Source organism: Macrotis lagotis, chromosome X (assembly GCF_037893015.1).
Source record: "Macrotis lagotis isolate mMagLag1 chromosome X, bilby.v1.9.chrom.fasta, whole genome shotgun sequence".
Taxonomy (NCBI): Eukaryota; Metazoa; Chordata; class Mammalia; order Peramelemorphia; family Peramelidae; genus Macrotis; species Macrotis lagotis.
Window position 1 is genome coordinate 556,346,607 of NC_133666.1, and position 19,041 is coordinate 556,365,647.

Consider the following 19,041-nt stretch of genomic DNA (forward strand, 5'->3'; position numbering starts at 1 on the left):
GTTGCGATCAGCAATGGCAACATTGGAAAAATATGGAAGTAACTTTTGTGATGGACTTATCATAAAGAATGTGATCCACCCATGACAGAGCTGTTGGTGTTAGAACAAAGACTGAAGCACATTTTTTGTTATTATTATTTGGGGGAGGGTGCAGGGCAAGTGGGGCTGGATGGCCTGCCTGGGGCCACATAGCAGGGTGATCTTTGGGTGTCTGAGGCCAGATTTGGACCTGGGTGCTCCTGGCTCAAGGGCCAATGCTCTGTCTGCCACCCAGCCACCCCTACTATTATTACTATTTTATTTTATTTTGGGTCTTTTTTTTTCTTCTTTTTGGTTTTTGCACGGCAGTGGGGATTGGGTGGCTTGCATGTCACATGGCTGCGTGATTATTGGGTTTACGAGGCTGGATATGGACTCAGGTGCTCGTGGCTCCAGGGCTGGTGCTTCGCCCATTGCGCCACCTGGCCATACCTACAATTATTACTATTATTTTTTTTAATTTTAATTTTTTTCTCTCCCCTTTACTTTTTTCACCCAAGCAAGTCTATCTATATTCATGGAGGGAAGGTATTTTGTTTACTTGTAAACAAGAATATTTTATTAATGTAAAAAAACCATTTGTACAAAATGAGAATAAAAAATAAATTTAAAAAAAAGAAAAAAAAAGTAAGTCTTCACTGCACAAGATTGAAGTAGATTATTACAAAGCCCAGATGAATTAATTGCACATAGGTGGCTTTATTTAAGACACAATATTTCTTTCCTCCTGAGAAACTGACTTGAATAATCTTCAATCTTGACAAAAGAAAAAAAAGTATTTGTTTTAAATAAACAAATCCTGTTTAGGTCCTTTTCAAAAAAAGTAATAATCGTTTTTATAAAATTTTGTATAGAACCCAGATAGTCCTGGATACTTAAATAGGTACTGCAGGACAAAAGTTAAATGGATTAATGTACAAATGTATAAAGAGGTTTTCAATACAGACCAGGACTTTTAAAAAGTAAGCTTTCTTTAATATAATTCCCAAAGCATTTATTAAATACCTACTATGAACAAAGGATGGAGTTAAATACAGGGTTTACAAAACCAAAAATAGTCCCTGTCCTAAAAGATTTGACATTGCAAATAAAATTCTACTGGAGAGAAAACAACAGGTAAATTCAGAAATACAAAATATATGCAAAATCAACACAAAATAATTTCCCCAATGAGGGTAGAGTACTAACTTTTTGAATCAGGGGCTGGGCCTTGAAAGGGGCTTTTAATTTATAGAATTAAAAATTTACTGTTCTCATCTTTCAAGTTTTTACACAGGCCTCCATCAGAATAATTTTGTGATGCAGGTTATAATTTAACACAATGAAACAATTTGGATTTATTTAAAGTCATTCTCAAGGGCAGGAAGACAAGTTTGAGTATCACTTTTGGCACAATATGGTTATGTGATGAAAGGTAAGCCATAGAGAAGGCATCAGTCTTAGATATTTGACTATAAAAACAGCCTACTAATTAAATACCTCAGACTAAATTTTTTCTCCAATGTCACTGTGGTATAGAATTGCTTGAATTCTAAACTAGTAGAGTCCAAACTGTAGCAGAGTAGTTCCTAGACATTTTTTTCAACATCTTAAAACTATTCTTTGTCTCCAATAATCTTGGCACACTGAATGATCAAGTTGGCAATTCAAGGGGAGAGAGCAAAGAGACTCAAACATGCCAAGTTTCCCTTCAATAAGAGCAGTCATTTTTGTTGAGTTCTTTAAAGATTCAAAATCAGATTTATTTTGAGATAAGGTATAATGGGCAAGTTTTGCTTATTTGACACATTCTTTTCTTATCATAGTAAATATTCTGGATACATAAATAGATATTAAGATTTTGTATACATTTATTCTTATCTATAATTGTATAAAATTTCATTAGCACACATAATGAAACTTTCAGTATACACTCTGAGAACCATTGTTCTTTTGGGTCTTCTATTAGACCATCAAGAGATAATTTAGGTATACCAGACTGTCAAAAAATTGTACATGTAAAATGCTGACAATCAGATCATCAAGGAACAGGTTAACTAAACCATGTTGCTTCCAATTTGTCACCAAAAAATCACATTCTGTTGCTTTGCCTAATGTTTCTAGAGCACCATGGTGCCTCTGACATGGGGAGGGAACCATATCATTAGAATCAGACCATGATGTGAAAATGCAATGAGAGGAATGTCTTTGCACACTATTCCCCTCACTATGATAAATCTATTATTCAAATTCATACCATCATTCATTTGATGCCATAGTTGGTTTTTTTTTTTTTGATTATGAAGGACAACAACAATAATCTGTTGGGAAAAACTTTTTATAGTGGAGTGATCAAGAGGTCATTCTTAAGGCAAGAAGACTTGAGTTTGAGTATCACTTGTGACACAAAATGACTATGTGATGAAGGGTAAGGCATAGAGAAGGCATCAATCTATACTGGTACAGAGGGCTTCTTCATTGGAAGTTCTCTATACCAGTAAGGGGGGGGGAAGTCTAGCTAAAAGTAATGGAAGAGAGGAAAAATGATAAATTGAATCTTAATAGACCAATTGTTTAGAGACCCCAAAGAGTTGGCTACCAGGTTTTATTTTTTCCAGCCATAGCAATTTTCAAAGCTTGACTGCTGACACATAGTAGGTGCTTAATAAACTGCTGGTTGACAAACTGATACTAAAGTGCAGTCAATCTGCTTTAATAGAGTATGTACATCAACAAAATAATGATTCTTCTAAGTACTGGAGCTCATAAAAATTATGGGGGCAAAGTTGGTGGAGGAGGGAAGGGTGTGAGAGGCCTCTCTAGAGTCCAACAGCTCATAATAGATCAACATCAAAAATATCATTTAAAATCTTAAAGCTCTGCTTGTGACCAAAAGGAAGCTATCCAGTAACTCCAATCACATAAACTTCACAAGTAAGCAAAAAAATTTCTAAGCAGTGAGGAAAAGAGCTGTGACAAAGCCCAGTACATTAGGTCAGGTCCTATTGACTGGATCCTTTGTGTGAAATCAACCTAATTTAACAGCCTTGATTTTCTGTTTTATTCTGGAAATCTTCAGGTTTGTTTTATTTTCTAGATTCTAAAAGATAACATTAGGAGGCAAAAAGGGCATTGCCTCAACATAGGTGTAATGACAGCAGAGAGAAAAGAGTGGGCATCAAGGGAAGAAAAAGAAATAAAACTTGATTAGCTAAATAAACTAAAGAAGCAAATACTTTCTTCCTGGCTTGATCTTGGGTGAGATTCTTCACCTCTACAGTCTTGTTTCCTCACCCATAACATGAAGGAGTTGGTTTGATGACCAATAAGGTCCTTTCTTACACTAAATCTAGGATCCTATGAATGAGATAAGTCTAGCAGTGTGAAGTCATTTAAGGTAAGGTTGTCACCTTACTTTTTAAAACTACCTAAAGTTTTGTCTGTACTACAGCATATTCTGAAAAACAAATGTGAAATGATAGGGTTATGGCTATAGGGCTGTAAGGGATTTCAGTATCTAGTCCAGTCCCACAGATGGGGGAAATTGAGACCAAGAGAGGTTAAGTGACTTGCTTAAAGTCACAAAAGTGGTAAACATCAGGGACAAGATTTAAACCCAGTTTATTTGATTTCAGATCCATTGCTGTTTCCACTGTACCAGACTGCCTTCCCCAAAACTTTTTTTTTTTTTAGGATTTTGCTAGGCAATGGGGTTAAGTGGCTTGCCCAAGGCCACACAGCTAGGTAATTATCAAGTGATTTGAATTTGAATTTGGATTTGAACCCAGGTACTCCGGACTCCAGGGCCAGTGCTTTTACAACTGCCCACCTAGCTGCCCCCCAAAAACTTTTAATAATAATCACTAGCATTTACATATCACTTTAAGGATTGCAAAGAGTTTTTATAAATATTTTCTCATTTTATTCTCAACTCCGGGAAGTAGATGATATCATCTCTATTTTATAGATGAGGAGACTGAGAAGACAGCTGTTAGGTTGTCTTGACTCAGGGTCACACAGTTAAGTAGGTGACTGAATTCGGTTTTGAATTCAGGTCGTTATGACTTCAGGTTCAATACTCCAACCAATGTATGTCTAGCTGACTCTTCATAGAAAATATAATTGATGTAAGACAATGGAAAAGTCATACTGACCTAAGTCGTCTCTTGGTTCTGAGAAAAACCAAACAATATTTGATATAAAAAATAACTGTTTTACAGGTGGTTTTCTTTTTAAAGATGCAGTTCAGCTATAATGTTAATATTATTGCAAAGTTGTATTGGGTGTCCATATATGGATTATACTTGTGCTCTGTTTAATAAGGCAGAGAATGATATAATAGGTAGAATTATAGAAAAATAGTTATACAAAGTAAAGACTGACAGAGTGCTCTCTGTGGGGGGGAGGGAAGCAAGATTGGGGGAAAATGTAAAACTCAATATCTTTAATAAAAATAAATTAAAATTAAAAAAAAGAAAATTAATTATTAAGGGAACCTTAAAAACAACCCATCTAACTTCAGATGTGTGACCCTGAATTATCACTTTGTTTCCCTGAGCTTTGATTCCTTCATCTGTAAAATAAGGATAATAATAGCAGCTTCCTCACAGGCCTTTAAGGATATCTATAACTAGCCTTATCTTCTATTATCTCTCTAAAAATTTTTTTTGCTGCAAGCAAACTGGTTGGTTCACTCTCTTAGTATAACACTTCTCTGCTTTGATTCAAATTCCTACTAAGCATACTGTCTCCTACTTGTTTTCCATTCTTCAAGGTCCAATTTTTGTCTAAAAATTCTTCTGTGAGGCTTATTCAGAAGTCATTCCTCTGAATTATCCTAGCATTGTCTGTTCAGTTTAGCACTCAACAAATTCTAGTTCCACTCTTCCAATACTGAGTTGCATAAACTTGGACAATCTCAGTTTCTTCGTTTCTAAAATGGGGTGGATAGATCATGTGGTTTCTTGAAAGTTCCTTCCTAGTTCCAGCTGTAAGAATGTAAGGCATGGATAGAACCAGGATTGTGCTGGTAAATATTTAACAATGACCTGTCTGAGAAAAAAAAAATTATTCTTTAATGCTTAACCTGCATTTTTTTTTTGTAAGGCAATGAATAGGGTTAAGTGACTTGCCCAAGTTATCTGAGGCTGGATTTGAACTGAGTCAGGTCCTCCTGACTCCAGGCTGGTACTCTATCCACCATGCCACTTAGCTGCTCCCTTAATTTACCTTAACATCTCTTAGTATGTTATGTCTCCACCTTTCCAAAGGGAGAGCCAGGGGCTATCTTCTTAGATCCTATGGAAAAAACCACATGAAATCTCCATGTGATTCTGCAACCCCCCCTCCCCAAGGGGGATGACTTTTTCTTCAAATCATCCATTAACATGTCTCCCCACCATCACCACTCTCTCTCTTCAGGTACACCTAAGTTTACTTTTAGCTCTGATGTTCACTCAGGATCTTTCTGGAAAAGGGAAAATAGCTAAAAAATCCAAATATGCAGTTGATTGTTCCCCTCAACATATACCTTTTATAAAATAGACCTTCAGTGTTCTGTTCCATCTACAACCACCTGAGACAACCAACTCATCCTCAATTACTGAGATCTCTCATGTCCCTTCTAAGGACATGGTCCTACCTTCAAGAGGAGATGCAAAGGTTCACTGTGAGTGGTATCTGGGAACTTCCCTTATCAATAGGTCTACCAAGTCATCTAATAGATAATTTCTGAGAAATCAGGGGCATAATTTTTCTTATTTTTTTTGTAGTTCTCACATCTTCAATTCAAAAACATGTTTTAATCATTGATTACATGTATATAATGGACTCTGCTAGGCACTGAGAATGTAGGGATGAAAAGTAGCACAAATTATCTAATGGTCTATCAGACTTTAATCACTCCTCCATTTATTCATTCTGCAAATATTTCTGAAGCAAATACTTTATGTTGGTACTGTATAAAGTAAAGGGGGGGGAAGGCTAGGTGGCCAGTGGATAGAGTACCAGCCCTGAAGTCAGGAGTACCTGAGTTCAGATCCGGCCTCAGACACTTTATAGTGACCTAGCTGTGTGGCCTTGGGCAAGCCACTTAACCCCATTGCCTTGAAAAAAAACCTCAAAAAAATAAATAAAGGGGAGACTGAGGCAAAAGCAAAACCCTGACCCAATCCACAAGCAATTCATGTTTGAATAGGGGAATCAAATATATTATAAATGAAAATTTTTAAAAAATGAAAAGTTAACTTGAAGTAATTTCTAGAGTTGAGGAAAAAAGATATTAACATGGGGTGGCTAGGTGGTGCAGTGGATAGAGCACCAGCCCTGAAGTCAGGAGTACCTGAGTTCAAATCCGGACTCAGACACTTAATAATTACCTAGCTATGTAGCCTTGGGCAAACCACTTAACTCCATTTGCTTTGCAAAATCCTAAAAAAAAAAAATACTAACATGAATGTTGAACCTTATGTAGGAGGTGGAATTAGAACTGGGTCTCTAAGAGAACCAGGCATTCTAAGATGTCAAGGTGAGGAAGGAGGCCATTTCAGACATGGGGAATAAGTTACCCATGTAAAACAGATAGAATATATGCTATACAATACAAAGGGTCAGTTTGACTAGAATCTAGTGTATAAAGAAAAGTATTTGGCAAAGCAGAAATTAAATGTCACTTGTCAAGTGAGGTTTCCTTTCATGGGTGGGCTGAATTAGATGGTCTCTGACCTTACAACTCTCCAGCTTTATGATTTTGTAGGACAGCTTCCTGAGGCTCTCAGTGGCACTCTGGTCAGTCTTGGAAACAGGAAGAACAGCTTGTGGCAATAGTACAGATTTGGGGTTTGGAAAGAAATGAGACAGGACTGGAGACAGGACAAAGGGGCAAAGAATTTGAGGATAGGAGTACAGTGTAAAGCTTAACTGGTTAACATATTTTAAGATTTCAAAAGAGGAGGCCAGAGCATGGGGTGAGAGGCTGCAGAAAGCAGGGAGAATGAAATGACTGGAGGTTGCCTAATTAATGTGTATTAATCAATAGTCAAATAATTAAGCACCTAATGTGTGCCAAGCACTGGTTATAGAAAGCAAGGAAAAAATAGTCCCTGATATGTAATAGAAAAGACAATATAAAAACTACATAAAAATAAGATACAAATCTTAACGAACTTGCTCATTTCACCAGTGCAACAATCAGGGACAATTCTCCTATCTGTGATGGAGAATACCATCTGTATCCAGAGAAAGAACTATGGAGTTTGAACAAAGACCAAAGACTATTACCTCTAATTTAAAAAACAAAAAGTTATCTTATTATGTAATTTTGCTATCTCTTATACTTTATTTTTTTTCTTTAAGGATATGATTTCTCTCTCATCACATTCAATTTGGATCAATGTATAGCATGGAAACAATGTAAAGACTATCAGACTGCCTTCTGTGGGGGATGGGGAGGGAAATGAGATTAGGGAGGAAAATTGTAAAATTCAAAAATAAATAAATAAAAAAGAAACTAAAGAATAACTTCAGATCAATCTGTTTTCATGTAACAGATTACTGACTAGTCAGGATAAAAGACAGTGTAAACATATATATATATATATATATATATATATATAATATATATAAGACTAAATTTAAATGAGAAATTTGAGATTGCAATTGCCTAAAGAAAAAATAATTAATCTATCATTTCTGTACAATTTTATAATTATACAATTAGAGTTTAAGATATCTATGAGATACTCACTTTTGAGATATCTAGGATAGAGTTGGAGATAAATAAAGTCAGGAGAAAGATTAGGGTTGGATAAAAAGAGTTGAGAATCATTTAGTTTAGATGACAATTGAATCCTTGGGAGTTGCTAAAATTAAGTAAAATAGTTGAGAGGAGAACCTTGGGGGATATGACCATGGTGATTAATATTAGAAGACAGTGGGATATAGGGAGAAATAGAATGGGACATTGTGGTCAGAGAGAATTTCGGTGCCTTAAAGTGGAATGACAGAGTGATGGTGATATCAAAGGTATGATCATCTCCATGGCTGAGGCTGACTGAAGTTCTAGACTTGAGATTAATGAACTGGGCTGATGCTTGGTAAATATTCAGATTCAAATATAAGGGCAGAAGTTGGTGTGGAGAAAACAGATAACAAATACAGAATAAATAAGGATAGTGTCTGAATTGTAGAATAGTATTAGAGAAATGAGAAAACAGGGAAAATTCTTGAGAAAAGATATATTACCAAACAATGCTATTCAAACCAAGAGATTGGGGTATGGGGAGGAGATGGTATTACTGGTTATGGGATTAATTTACTTACCTTCCTTAAGAAGCAAAGATAGCTATGCCTAAGAACCCATTTGAGATAGTGACTTCATAAGCATATCTGTAAATCTATGTAAATATATTAGAATCTACCTATCCTCACTCAGTAGAGTTTGGGTTGGCAAACAGTATTGCTTTTATGCATAAATTCCTTCTCTAACAAATTCAAATATTACATAACCTCTTCAAAGATTCTTCCAATGACAGAAAACCTAATGTTTTTTTATTTGCCTTATATTGGGTAAAAATAAGTTCTGTCAATTCCAATCATCTACTTTCCTTATCTAGAGTCAAACCAAATCTCGTGTGTGTGTGTGTGTGTGTGTGTGTGTGTGTGTGTGTGTGTATGTGTATGTGTGTGTGTGTGTGTGTGTGTGTGTGTATGTGCATGCTTGCTTGTGGAAGGGAAGAGGGGAAGTTGTGGGAACTAATTTCCTTTCCACATATTCACCATTCAATTACTTGAAAATAGCTGTGATAAAATGTCTCTTCTCAACCTAATAGCAGTTTCCAATCCCTGTTCTTCAACCATTCCTAATACACAGAATCCAGAATTGAACCGTGTTCCAGGTGTGATTGACCAAAGCAGAGATTATATCTTCCTGGCACTTAAAGAACATCCCAAGACTATACATATTCACTATTTTGTCAGTCATATCTCAGTGAATGTGTGTGGGTGGGTGTGTCCCTGTTGAAGTCTAGGGAATCTTTCTCAGAACACTTTTTTTTTTTTTTTAGTTTTTGCAAGGCAATGGGGTGAAGTGGCTTGCCCAAGGCCACACAGCTAGGTAATTATTAAGTGTCTGAGGCCGGATTTGAACTCAGGTACTCCTGACTCCAGGGCCAGTGTTCCATCCACTGCACCACCTAGGAGCCCCCAGAATAACACTTTTAAATGCACAAAATAAAATCCAGACATACAAATGTAACCAATTGAGACTGAGATGCTATCAAAAAATTTTAAAAACAAATTGAAGAGGGCAGCTAGGTGGTTCAGTGGATACAGCACTGGCCCTGGAGTCAGAAGGACCTGAGTTCAATTCCAACCTCAGACACTTAATGCTTACTTAACTGTGTGACCTTGGGCGAGTCACTTCACCCCATTGCCTTGCAAAAATTAAAAAAAATAAAATCGAGGGACCCCAGATTAAGAACCTCTGCTTTAGGGTATTCATTCCTAAGGCAGTCAAGGGTTTCTGATAAACGAATGTTAAAGATAATACACTCCCTGCTATTATCCTCAACAACAATAATAATCAAATAAGTAAGGGTTCATTGTAATTGGAGGAGGGAGAAAGGCAATATGAGTGTTGAGAAAAATCACAACCTTTCTATAACCACAGAAGTGAAAGTGACCTCAGCAAAGTTGGGACTAGACATCATTCTATTCACCCTGAATAAGAATTCCTCCAACAACATTCTGAGTAAGTAGTATTCTAGCTTTTGCATTGATATTATCCAGGAATAGGAATCCATAGGAACTTTCCTAGATGATCCATTCCTTTTGGGTAAAACTTTGTTTATGAAGTATTTCTCATATCAAGCCCAAACTTGTCTCCACAATTTTCACCTATGGCTCCTAAATCAGGCTGAAAGAGTATAATAATTCTATATGATCATTCTTCCTACCAACTACAAGTACTTAACAGATGAGGAGCAGCTAGGTGGTGCAGTGGATAGAGTACTAGCCCTGAAGTCAGAAGGATCTGAATTCAAATCCAAGTTCAGGCACTTAACGCTTGCTATTTGTGTGACTGAGCAAATCAATTAATCCTGATTGCCTTCCATGCAGGGTCATCTCCAGGCATCCTGGTACTTAGCTGACCATTAGAATCAGATGGCCCCAGAGGAGAAAGTAACGCGGATGACTTAGTAAAGTCACTCAAACTCAATATTTGTTTATCACAGCATCATCTCCCTGATATTATGGAGATAAAATGATCTTCTTCCAAGGGTAACAACAAAACAAGGCACCTACTTGGGTCACAGAATGTCAGAAGGGATCAGATAATTTAGTCCCAACCCTATAATTTAATTAGTAAGGAAATTGAGGGCCTGAGTGCTTAAACAATTTGAATGTCACCGAGGGCAGCTAAAGAGATAAAGAGTCAAGATTTTAACCCCATTTGTTCTGACTACAGATTTAGGCCTTTACAACAGGTTTATGATGCCAGTCCTAATATAGGATTTTTATATCTAACCTTGTTAAATTGTCTTGTGAATTTCAGCCCCAACAAATTCTTTTTTCCAATCCAATTTTGTCATCCAACTTATAAGCTATCCCTCTGGCTTTGTGCTGTCCACAAATTTGGTATGTCATGATATATCTTCATCAGAGTCACTGTCAAAATATATTGAGCAGAATAGGGCCAAAGACAGGGACTCAAGAGATCATCTGATCCATACTGATTCATACCTTAGTTTTTGACTCATTCATTCCATTACCTGGCTGTAATTACAACTGTAGATAAGGATATTTGTAGCATCTTTTGCTACAAATTTCAAAAGATGGTGTGGAATTATTGGAAAATAGTTTACATCAAACATAAAATATGAAAAACAAATGCTTATTCAAAGAGTGTCAAGATAACATTGTAGTTTTCATATAGCTAGCTACAAATATTTCATATAATTCCTTTTTTCATAAAGCTAAGTGATCCTTAAGTGATACTGAGTAACACAAGATCACAAAACCTCAGTTATTCAAGGAAATTTGGTTCTGTAGTCCAGCTCATAATTTAACATGACTCCTTTCTACATCACCACTAAAAAGTAGTCATCCAGCCTTTGCTTGATAATCTAAAGTGGAAAGAGAGCAGAAGGGAGTGGAAAAACAGTATCCGATGGGAGACAGCCCATTTCATTTCTAATTGCTAGAAATTTTCCTTCTATCAAGACCATCCCTTTCCAACTTCCACCCATTGTTTTTAGCATAGTCCTCTGGGGTTAAGCACGGCAAGACTATTTTCTTAACACTGACAGATCCTTAAATACTCAAAGGCAGCAATCTGGTAGCAATCATGTCTCCATTTAAGTCTTTTCCTTAAGCTAAATATCCTGAGCTCACAATATTTAAACTAGAGGAAATATCCATGTTACTGTACTTAGCATTTTATACATAGGCAATTATTAGTGCAATTGTTAAAATAATTGTTTAAAAAATAAACAAAGATGTTTTAATTTATACTCTACAATTCAGTGACACTGGTCTCCCTGCTTTTCCTTTGCCAAGACATACCCTTTTCCAGACTCTGGCCATTCTTATTGGCTGTTTCCCACTATCTAGAATACTATTCCTTCCTCAAACCCAACTCCTGTCATTCCTGACTTCTGCAAGAAGTTTTTCCTTTTCCTAGCCATCCTCTTATTGCTTTCCCTTTGTTGATCATTTCCAGTTTATCCTGTGGGTCTCATCTGTACAAGAGTCTTCATATTGTCTCCCTCATTAGACAGAACTTGAGATCAGGGATATTTTTGCCTTTCTTGGTATCTGCAGTGCCTGGCACATAACATGAATGTAATGACTGTTTACTGAATGAAATTTCTGTAGTATTTTAATGTTTACAAAGCCTTTTAATATACAGAGAACTCATCTGACCCTGTGAAATTAGGCAGTATTCTCCAATTTACATAAGGAAATTTGAGCAGAGAATTAAAATGATTAACCAGAACTAAGGGTCAAAGGTGCTGTGTGAAACCCAAGTTGTTGGGGTGGCTAGGTGGCGCAGTGGATAGAACGCTGGCCCTGGAGTCAGGAGTACCTGAGTTCACATCCGGCCTCAGATACTTAATAATTACCTGTGTGGCCTTGGGCAAGCCACTTAACCCCATTGCCTAGCAAAAACTTTAAAAAAAAAAAAGAAACCCAAGTTGTCTTGACTTCAAGGTTAGCATTCTCCACATGGAAAACTTGGAGGTTGTATAGACTTTGAAAACAATTCATATCTATATCTATCTATACATATTTCTGAAAGTAGGATATATATATTGCCAGGAATTTTCCTTCTATCAAGACCATCTCTCTCTCTCTCTCTCTCTCTCTCTGTGTGTGTGTGTGTGTGTGTGTGTGTGTTTGTGTATCTGAAAGTAGGATCAATAACATCACCATCTCCAAGGATTATTTCATTATCATGGATGTTGGTACTTTTGCCAATGTCACAAGACAATCTTTTCTTAACCACATGCTACTGTGAATCTACCTAATATGCTAGAGGCCCTTCTTCCTCTGTGTTTTCTAACATTCCATGGACACAAATGTTAGGTTAGCCAGCAACAAGATTTTTTTTTTTTTAGGTTTTTGTGAGGCAAATGGGGTTAAGTGGCTTGCCCAAGGCCACACAGCTAGGTAATTAAGTGTCTGAGACCGGATTTGAACCCAGGTACTCCTGACTCCAAGGCCAGTGCTTTATCCACTATGCCACCTAGCTGCCCCAAAAGATTCTTTTCTAAAGGCAACATCCCACTTCCCTTTTCAGATCATATAGATTTCCTGGACATCTTTTTGTGCTGCTTCCTGGTCGCAACCCATTAGTTATGCTGCAGTACACCAAAAATCAGTGTCTCACTGTTTTTGGTTTCCATCCAATTTCTGTTATTTAGATTACAGTGCTGTTCACATAGAGCAGCAATAGAACATTGTTAAAATGACTTCTGTGTGCAAGGTAGATGCATCAACTAAGTCCTAACAATAGACCATTACATATTAGTACTGATCTACTTCGGTTTTTCCTCTCAGGATTTTTAGGTTTAACTGTTGAGAGGCTGTGAATATATAGGAAGCTTGATGCAACTGAACACAATGTTATGTGCAGATACATTTGGAATATTTTAACAGGGTGGTGGAAGATGATAAGCATTGTTCTCTCACAAAATTAAAATCAGTAAAGGGGAAAATAATTTTGGAAAAAATCTGGCAAGAGATCCTACTAAGCCAACTCAAAACTCTTGATAGATGGAAGGACAACAGACACAAAACTGCCTATCTGTGCTACAGTAACTACCATCTTTGGAATTTAACCCTGATACCCAAAGTACTATTATTACATGTGGGAATAGAAATGGCCTTTATGTTAAAAGCGCAGCTATCATAAAGACTTCCTGAAAGTACAACTGTGAAAAGCATTTGGAGATCAATTCAAAGGAGAAAATTTCAGGGGCCTCAAAAAAATTCACACGTTTAATTAAAGGTTTTTAAAGGTGATTAAAAAAAGAACATCAGAAACTGACTCTTTACCTTGTCCATTCATATAAATCTTTCAAATTTACAAAGTTTATTACTTTTGAGATATCTAAGACATCATATCAACAATATAACTTCTTAACTGCTAATCAAACACAAAGGAATGTGTATATACTTGCAGATACAAATACTGATTAAAAGTCTTGGAAATGGAACTAAATATTAGTCATATCATTCTAAGTGGCAAATGTACAAAGACCTAAGGAAAATTATTTTTTTAGGGTTTTTTTTGCAAGGCAAATGGGGTTAAGTGGCTTGCCCAAGGCTACACAGCTAGGTAGGATTTGAACCCAGGTACTCCTGACTCCAGGGCCGGTGCTTTATCCATTGTGCCACCTAGACATCCCCAAGGAAAATTATTGATGATATTCCTCTTAACTATAAAGACTATTTAAAAAAATGGCTTCAAACAGATACAAGGTTAAGACTATTTCTAGAACCAAGTTTAGAAGATACCTTAAGTGGCAGCTGGGTAGTACAATGACTAGAGCATCAGTCCTGGGTTCAGGAGGACTTGAATTCAAATCTGACCTCAGACCCTTAATTATCTAGCTGTGTGACCTTGGGGAAGCCAAAAAAAGAGATTAAGTCTTAGTGACAATTTTAATGAGTAAATTGAAAATATATGCAAAAATGTAGTATAGTTATATGTTTATATGTAGAATTTTCTCATTTTTAGTGAATTTAACTAAAAAAGCATATTGATGCTAAGAAAAACTGTGAGAAAACTATTAACTTAGCAACCAAAGAAAAAGTTTGCAAAGAAAGTTACTAAACATTTCACAACAGGGTAAATTTGTGTAATATTTTAACTTCAAATCTTATTGGTAACTAGTTTTCAGCAATACCCAAAATACTTTATAACATTCTAAGACTCATTTCTTTTCTTTTTTTTTTTTTAGGTTTTTGCTAGGCAATGGGGTTAAGTGGCTTGCCGAAGGCCACACAGCTAGGTAATTATTAAGTGTCTGAGACTGGATTTGAACCCAGGTATTCCTGACTCCAGGGCCGGTGCTTTATCCACTGCGCTACCTAGCCACCCCTAAGACTCATTTCTTAAGTTTACCTGAAGTTGACTTAAATGTCTTAATTACCAAGTAAATATATAAGGTAGTTCTCAAAGGACTTCCTGGAAAAGCAAGCAGTGCTAATAGGATTGTCTTAATTTTAGCATAAGAAAATTCCCGTGACTGTTCATGCCAAAAAGAAAAAAAGAAGCAATCTTGTGAATGTGTGTGTGCCAAAAATAATAACAGAAATAACTGATTTTCGCTGAAAATCAGTTTTCCTTTTAAGTCACACATATACTCACTTAAAAATTCTCATCTTTGTGTACAATGCTCAGGGTAGTAATGTTATATAAACATGTGTTTTGTATATATGTGTGCATACACACACACATTAACTAGCTGAATAGCACTAGAGATTAAATATAAAATAGAAAAAAATTGACTTTCAGTTTAATATTTAGAAATTCAAACTGAACTTCAAACCAAGGCGAGGAGTCAGAAATAGGATGGAAACCAAAACAGTGAGACCCTGTGATTTTTGGTGTACTGCAGCGTAACTAATGGGTTGCGACCAGGAAGCAGCACAAAAAGATGTCCAGGAAATCTATATGATCTGAAAAGGTAAGTGGGATGTTGCCTTCCATAGTAATGGAAATAGCTATAACTATAGACCAGTCCTGAAAAAACTACACACTGGAGGCTGATTTTCTGAAATTTCTACTAATGTTTGAGATTTCTGGTTTATCATAGTAATAGACAATGCTCCTGTTGATACTCAGTGTATTACCAGCTCCCCTAAGAAAATGTTATCTACTAATGTTGTAAAATCCTAACTCTCAATTCTACTTGATCAAAATGTGGAGTTTCCAAAAAGTAGCACTGATGTAATATGTATCATGAAAGTTCTAATAAAATGTAAAAAAAAATACAACAGCTTTAAGATAATTACTAAAGCAAATTTTTCAAGGGTTGCAACTTGATCTTGTAAGAAAAAATTTTATTCCCTCTTTATAGATCAGGAAAGTGAAGCTGGGGTCAAGTGATTTAATTTTTAAAGATGGAAAACTTAAAAACATCTTTTTTTGTCTAATCCCCTCATTTTAGAGGAGTACGTAGAGGCGCAGATTTTCCCAAGGCCATTTTTTAAGCACTGAACCAGATCCACTGACTCTTGGGGCTCTTGACACTAAACTTAGCAGACTCAAAGTCCTCTCAGTGCTGTAATCTAATTGTGGGTATTTTGTTGGTAATTCTCCAACTCAAAACATTTCACCAAAGTAAGTTATCTCCTTTAGTGAGATTCACTGCATTCCAGACATTAACAAAAGACTGTCAAAAGAGTTGAAATCTCTAACCTATAAATGACTTTTTTTTTTAAGTCTGAAACACAGGGCTTTTCTCATTCTAGTGCACCTAAGTGTAAGGGGACTTAATTAGCTGCTCTGGGCTTTTTAAATGAAGCTTTTTATTTCTAAGTTCACATTTCAAAATGTTGTCAAGGTCATTAGGAACTTATTTTATCAAAAGCATTTTACTAACCTAAGCAAACTTTTGTTTTTAATTCTAATGGTTTTATTTAGAATGTTGACATTAGGTCTTCTCCTTCCAACTGTCTCAGAGTCAGAAAAGGCCTAAGAAAGAGAGATCCAATTACTCTTCTCAGTCTTTGGTACTTTCTCAAGAACCAAAGGAACAACTAACTTCTGATTGTGTGTTGTCAGGAAAAGCGTAGGAATGAAAAGAGGCCTCCTGCCACTCCAGAACTTGTTTTAGAAATAGCTATAGTGAATTTCACTCAAAAGCTGAATAGCCCCCTAAATTAAAAGGGAAGAGAATAAAGAGAACAACCTTTTTGATAATAGGCAAGAAATAGATTTTACACTATTTTCTTTAATATTTTCTTTAATAAGACATTACAGCACACAACAGCCTCCAGTGTGTCAGTTGACAGGGGTATACTCATATGAAAGAGTGAAGACAAATTTACTATTAACCCCACTTCCCTTCAGCAACTGATGTCTACTTATACATGGGAAAAAACCCTCCCTCAATATATTTTATTAAGCTTTTTGAAGACATCATAACAATTAGATCTGTTATAGAATCTTCAAATTACAAAAATATTTAGTTAGGGCTCTGCAATTTTTAAGATTTCCCCTTTTCAAGATTTAACACACACACAACCCCCCCAAAAAAAGAGTAGCTGACAACAATTCACATATTAAGTCTGAGACTTAAAGGTTTTATGCAAGATAAATGCAGCTATTTTTCCTTTCACTGTGATACAACTTTAAATGCGGTTCTTTAGCTTCTCATAACGAATTGAATACAAACATAAAATCCTTTTATTAAAAAAATTATACAATTAGTAAGGCAACTGAAAGAAAAACTGAAATTCAAAGAGAACGTTTTTTAAATGAAAAACTTCACTATACATTGAAAGAAACATTTATGCTTAGAATACTTCCTTTTAACTGAAATTAATCAGAATAAAACCCAGCACATGAATAAAGGCAGAATTCTAGCATCCTGGTAAATCAATATTAAGATACCATATAACTAATAGTCATTTAACATTTAGGAAATGGAAAAGGGTACTACTAAAAGATTTTCTTTTGGTCAGATGAACAATCAAGAGTTTTCTTATGAACTATCTCCATCAAATCATCAGATCTTTCCCTTAAAACCTCATTTGAAAAAGTAATAATACAATGTACCAGATGATGCAAACTGTAGGAAGAATCTACAGCAGAAATTAAAGGATAGAATCTAGTGTCCAAAGATCTGGCTACTAGTGTGTGCTACTATTCCCTAAGTTTATACTTGAATACTGTTCTTCCAATTACTTTTTAAAAAATCAAAATCAGTTAAAATGGATACTCTATTAACAAACTTAATCATACAGTTCTGATGAACATAACTGTTAAGAATCAATGCCTAAAGATAGCCTTTCTTCACTTGGCAGGATTTAATTTCATTTGAATTCCCTTCTCCACAAATACCTTTAACATACCTATAAGAACAAATCTATAGACATAAAAATGTTCTAAGACCCTTAACCCAAATCCATTGTATATGACCTTTAAGACTAAAAATAAGACCAAAATACATTCTTAAAGGCAATGACACCCATATGGGTACTTAATTTAAATGCCATTCCTGTTAAATGGCATTTACTACTAGTCACAAAAACTGGCCCATTTAAATGAAGTCACTTTCCAAATATTTTGGCAAATATTAATTTAAAACCATCTAGAATAATTCTGAAAGTGATATTACAGAGTGAAGATGGACCAGTATCTAGTTATACATTTTTCAAGCTTAATCTTACATAACATGGTTAAATAATTTTTCATCCCTTTCATTATGGTAGATACATACTTTAGAACCTTATTTTTCACAAGGAAGGAAACCTCAGTTCCTTCAATCATTTACCAAATACTTATAAGCTGTTCTTTAACCAATAATTTAATTTATATCCAATTCTGGGTTAGCAAGAAGAGGATTATTTTGTTAAATTTGCAATGCCCTTCTCAAAACTTGTCTTTGTTTTCAGTATTGGCAACCCAATACAGGCCCAACTGAAGAAAGGGGAATGGCACATAATTCTTAAGGAGTTTTACTAAATGAACCTACAAATTAAAATATTTATCAAGTTTATAAGGACAGCAATTAATGTTTTATTTTATTAGCTGTCTATCTAAAATAATAGGAATACAAGTATTGAGTCTGCTTTAGTATGAAGAAGCAACAAACTTGATGGGAAAGGGACAGAGGCAACACATTTGCAATTCTAGCTGTTGTCTTCATTAGATTTTAAGGCAGATGCGTAAAGGTGGAAACAGAACTTCTACAAGAATTTATCCTGTGATGTTGTAAAATCAAAGTACTACTTTATTAAATGAGTTATTTTACACAATATGAACATCAATATAATTACAATTGTAAAAAAATTTTTATAACAAGGATGGACTGATTTTTCAGGATTTCCAAATCAGGGCCCAACTGTACATTTACATAGAATTGTCTTTTCATGAAACCCAAAAGGGAACAGCATAAAAATGAGTTTCTGTAGCCCCTTTATTATTTTTTTTGCTGATCAATCAACAGTTTGTTAGAAAAGCAGCTGCAGGTTTGTTACCTAAGGTCTGAGATAGTAGAAGAGTCAATAGGTGCCATGAATTCACCTACAAAAACATAAGAATAGCTTTCAGTGAATGTAACTGTTACACAAAACTACTCTTATACATTGCTTATACTGCCCAAGAAAGAAAGAAATCAGACATTTGACAATGAATTTGAGTTTTACAGAAAGTAGTCTCTCTAGATTCAGTTGGTCTTTATAACTAATTAGATTTCTACTACTACTACTACTACCACCCCAGTAACACATGTCTGTCTGGTTTACTAAAACTGTTTAAAGGAGTGAGTGTGTGTGTGTGTGTGTGTG

General features: G+C 35.5%; 1 protein-coding gene across 5 annotated transcripts in view; it reads right to left on the reverse strand.

Moving 5' to 3' along the window:
• The window catches only part of ZNF706 (zinc finger protein 706), an 83,667-nt gene that overhangs the window by 56,673 nt on the left and 7,953 nt on the right, over nt 1-19,041 (reverse strand). For 4 of the 5 annotated variants that reach the window (XM_074200716.1, XM_074200714.1, XM_074200715.1 and 1 more), the window contains exon 4: nt 18,034-18,778. The exons of the other annotated variant lie outside the window; for it this stretch is intronic. The gene's annotated coding sequence lies outside the window, so the exon portion shown is untranslated. Of the gene's footprint in view, nt 1-18,033; nt 18,779-19,041 lie in introns of those variants that run through there. 5 annotated transcript variants of the gene reach the window in all.